Source organism: Lycium barbarum, chromosome 3 (genome assembly GCF_019175385.1).
Source record: "Lycium barbarum isolate Lr01 chromosome 3, ASM1917538v2, whole genome shotgun sequence".
Taxonomy (NCBI): Eukaryota; Viridiplantae; Streptophyta; class Magnoliopsida; order Solanales; family Solanaceae; genus Lycium; species Lycium barbarum.
The window spans coordinates 18,976,149-18,981,282 of NC_083339.1; the positions used below are offsets into that span (position 1 = coordinate 18,976,149).

The 5,134-nt window shown below is 33.7% G+C and overlaps 1 long non-coding RNA gene across 1 annotated transcript; it reads right to left on the reverse strand.

Moving 5' to 3' along the window:
- Positions 1 to 964: 964 nt before the first annotated feature.
- LOC132633789 (uncharacterized) lies at positions 965 to 4,715 on the reverse strand. Its single transcript, XR_009579812.1, has 3 exons — positions 4,391 to 4,715; positions 1,999 to 3,997; positions 965 to 1,916 (listed from the first exon to the last, which is right to left on the reverse strand). It is a non-coding gene; the product is annotated as an uncharacterized LOC132633789 (long non-coding RNA).
- Positions 4,716 to 5,134: the final 419 nt, after the last annotated feature.

Consider the following 5,134-nt stretch of genomic DNA (forward strand, 5'->3'; position numbering starts at 1 on the left):
TTTAATTTAACTTACCATTTAAAAAGAAAAAGAAGAATTTGTTCCAAAAATATAGCCTATTTTTACTCAACCCGATTTTGTATTTCCCTGTATTTCAAAACATCTATTCCATAAATAGCTCCTGATTTCACTGGAGCGTGTTTACTGTTCACTGTATTTCTCTATATTTCGAAAAAATAGAAATACAAACGTTTTTAAAGAAAAATAGCTACGCTTGATAATTTTGCATTTTATAGTTATATATAGTTAGAAGCCAATAAAAGGTAGCTATTTATATAAGTTGTCCTTAGTAATATGTGAGGGTTCAACGCGTACTTAAACAAATGATTGTATTTAAGAAAAAGTCCATTTGGATTAGACTCTTATTTATAACTAAACAAAACTACTTGACCAAATGAATGCTAGTTTTTTTGCAAATATGGCCTTCCATTAACTTGATCTTAAGACTAAGCTATAACAATTATGGCCTTTTGGTCCAATTACCCGTCCCATGGTGACATTTGAAAAAATGACCCTAATTAATTAGACCAATGATTTTGACCCTTTCATATGAGGTCACAATTAGATTAAATAACAAGTAAAGGCTAATTTCGCAATCATAACCTCAATTATGAAAAATGACTTTCAATTGGGCCATAATTGGGCTACTGATTGATTATTTCAATTATGGCCATTTAATCAGCAATTTACAGAATTAATCACAATTAAACACTTAATTAATTATGATAAAATTCTAATAAATTGAGGGGCAAAATGATTAATTATTTTAATTAACCAAATTCCTTGAATTTAATAGAGTAAAATACTTGCAAATTATTATTTTAACAATTTAGACAATTAAGTAAATAATTGGTAAATTTATAAAATATGTAAATTAATTTATAAAGGATTTATAATATTATAGAAATTATTACACCAAATAAGAAATGGTAAAATATCATCTAAATATGTTTTTTTGTAAAATCATTTTGACTTCTAAAAAATGCATATTTCACTCGGTTTGGCATCCAAGGGCTCTGAGTGACTAAAGTAAATTATGGGAGGTCAAAAATTAGGTGTCAACAACCGCCCCTTTGGTGTAGGCCATCCCCGAGCAACGAAATTTGACTAGACCTGATTTTTGATTGACCCAACTCATTCTTCCTCTCATTTTTATGCAATTTTCAAATATATGGCCAGACCCTAGTTTTTGGGTTTCCTATATATCTCAGACTTCATGAGAATTCAGGCTACCTATAGTTCGACTCAATTATGACTTCTAAAAATACAAATTAAACAAATTCTTGACTTTCCTGGCTATCAAACTGGGAGGCCGGTGTGATGGGTAGGAGTGTGACTGAATCTCTGGTATTGAAATGGCCCTCACGGCAGAGTAGACTTGCAATGGCCCTCATGAAAATATGAAAGTAGACGTGCAATGGCCCTCATGGCAGCAGGAAAGTAAACGTACAATGGCCTTAGCGGCAGCAGAAGAGTAGACGTGCAATGGCCCTCATGGAAGCAGGAGAGTAGACGTGCAATGGCCCTCATGGTAGATAAGAAGATATGATGGCAATGATAGATATGGCCCTTTTGACCAAATCGTCTTTCTTTCATCCTTCATGTCGGCTGTGACCCTCGTGGTCAGATGTGTCGTTTGTTCATGTCGCGATCCTTTTGGCCTAATTCTTGCCATCATGGAAATTTTAGTCATTGTAGCCTTTGTGGCTTGATATTCGCCCTCGTGGCATTTCGCTCTTTCATAGTTCTCATGGCCGGATATTCGCCCTTATGGCGCTTTCGTTCTTTTATAGCCCTCGTGGCCAAATATTCATCCTCATGGTGTTTTTTCATCCTTTCATAGCCCCCATGGCCAAATATTTGTTTTGAAGCTTGGTTTCTATGATAATTCGAGCCTTCTTTTGGTGAACCATTCCCTGCACATGAAACAAAGTTAGAAAAAATGGATCGTCCTCCCGACGCCCTGGAGACCTGTATCAGAAATAAGTTAGTTTTTACCTATTCTAAGTTGATCCAATTCTAAGTTGATTCGTGTTGCTGGCGCCTTTGCATCTTCTACTTCTGGACCTAGAACCCTTTGACTCCGATATCGAAAGGTGAATTTGTTATGTAGCAAAATCATTGTTATATCCCATTTCAACCGGGTCAAAGCAGAGTACTACATATTAGTGATTCCTAGTTATCTAACTTAAGGAGTCGCCACCTAATTATTTTTAGAGGAGAATTAGGATACCTATTTTAATTAAGTAAATGCTAAAAATTAACTTCAATTAATGGTCTACTTAACTAATGTGATTCTAGGTAAGAATTCTTAGTTATCCTAAAAAGAAGGGTTAAGCATCCTTTAAGATCCGTTAACTACGGTTAACCGGCTAAACTTAGGTTGATTAAAACTTATTAAGAAATGTGTTGTTTTGAGCATAAATGTAACTGAAAAGAATATATTGAAAGTATTTTAAGAAAAGTACTACATCATAAAATAATTTATATTTCAAAATTTAGTAAGTAGATAAATACCATATGTAAGAATCCTTACGCAATAGAATAGTAAAGATGAAACAAAAGCATCAAGCTGGACATATATGCGTATCTAAACATAGGAGTAAATAAATCAGTTTAAATCTTTTCACAAGGTTAGATGAATATTTTGGAAATCAAATTTCAACTACTATTGATTTGGGTATTTAACTAAACAAGATGTCCTAGATAATTAACTAGAATTTTACTAATATACTATGTTAAGCAGTACGTCAAACCAAAATGAACCCAAATCTCATAAGCAAAAACAACCGGAAGAAAAACAACAGAGTGAACGCTAAAAGAGAAAAGAAAAGTAGTCATAAGGGGGTCTCTAGCGAGTTTCGCCTGTCCGATGTGATTTAAGAATTGCGAAACGGGATGACTCCATGAACGGATATGTTGAGTCTCATCTTGAGACTCCGTTTTGAGAGAGTCCTGAATTAAGACTCCATTTGCTCCAAAGTGTACATGCAAAAGAAGGAAATAAAGAAATTAGAGGAAGGGATGTAGTTCTCACAAAAAAAGAATAAGATACATAAAACAATAATAGCACTGATGTATTAACTTTGTAGCTTAACAGATACTTAAGATAACATATATAACATTAAACACAACAGACGTAAATAGGATTGCTATCAGGTACAGTATTTGAAGTCAAAACGAATTTAAAACAATGAGAGATCATCACTTCATACAATGTTGTTTCCATTTTAATCTATGAGCAGGCAAAATATGTTTCACTTCTTTCTAATGTCACCTTAGATTAATAACAATAGTCACTTATATTAACATAAGCGTGCATTATGTTAGGCACAATCTGTTTTTCTTATGAGGTATTTAATATCATTAAACATTATTTCTAAATGAGAGTAAAATATAATGGATAAGAATATCACTTTCATAAAGTAAACACTTTTTGCTCTGTTAAATATTTTGACACACAAAAAGTTTTAAAGGGCATAGTTCCTTACTTTAACTATTAGTTAGACATAACTGAAGGAAATATTACTCGCGAGACAAATAGGGGCTTTAAGTCCAACTACATTGGTATGCAGATTGTGAAGAAAAGGAAATCTTGAACAAAGCTTGGAAACAAGCATCCTGAATTAGCCATGAATGGAAACTAAATAACAGTTTACTACAACCAAATAAGGAAATAGGATGCTAGCACATGATTTCCAACACATATACAGCTATAAAAAAAATAACTAACTCATGATTCCTAACGACGCAATGAACACAGAATGACAAATCCGAATTAAACGGCCCAAAGATCGACAATAAGCATGCTGAGTATCTTAAACATGGTAGGAAACTAACAACACTTTCACAATATGTACAGTTTCATAAACGTGTTTAAAACCACAGAATCACAAGAAAGAAAAATCACTTATCTTTTTGTGGTGCAGTGGACTAGGGTGCGGGGTCTTAGATCTATGCTTGAACACGAACAAATCCGAGCTTGAACACTCAGAACCTGAAATAGTGGCAGATGCAAAAGATATTAAGAAAGAGCTATTGCTTTTAAGGGGCTAAAGGTAATGAAAGTAAAGAAGTACTCTAAAGTGTGTCGAATGGCAAGCAATAATAATATTAAGGCTAGAAGGAGGCAACTTAAAAAAAAACTCCCCTGAAAATGGACTTGAAGCAAGTATTTATAGGGAAAAGAAATAGCTAGGTTTTATTGGGCGGGAATAATAGAGTTCAAAATAGCCCTTTGAATATTGATCAAGACCCTGACAAAAGATGAAGAAAATTCAGAGGATCTCTGCTAGTTTTTTTTTTTTTTTAAATATGGACGTTGTAAGATAGAAAAGAGTCTTATCAATGTTGAAAGAAGTCAAGATTGCACGAAAATGGGGAAACCAACCTCTGTTCATGTCTGAGAAATGTGAAATTTTTTCTATCAAAGAGGAAAGGGGTGAGGTAGGACTATTTTCAAGAGAGGTACGGCTATGAGAGGAAAAGAAGGTAAACCCTAGACACTGTTAGGGATTTAAGGGTATAACTGGTATTTAGGGTGGATTAAGTGAGGATAAGATAGGTATCTCAAGACAATAAATTAAATATGGAAGAGGAGGGTGTTGGGCGTGTGCTGGGCATGTGTGAGGAGAGGAGGGTGTTGGGCGTGTGCTGGGCATGTGTGAGGTGTGTGAAACGTGTGTATGGCGTGTATTTATGACTGTTTAGTGCTTATATGGCGCTTGCGTGGCATCCACGTGGAAAGGAGGTACGGAAATGGGTTGTGTGGATTGGGCTTTTCTTTGGGCTAATGTTGGCCTAATTAAGAATGAGATATTATATGGATTGGGCTAATATGAAGTCTTGTGATCTTTCGCTGAAATTACCTTCTTTCTTATATTTTTTGGGCTTTTAAATTTAAATGAAAGACGCTCTTTAATTAATTATATATTAACGCGTGCTAAAATATTACTTAATATAAAAATATATTTATTAGTACTTAAATAAAAAAATTATATGATATCGTAATAGTTGCATGATAATATTTATAAAGTTTAAAAGCAAGTAAATTTTATCGTTTGATTGCATATAATAAATGTAATTCCCTTTTGCAAAGGACGATTAAAATGTTAAAACGACATCATGATTATGA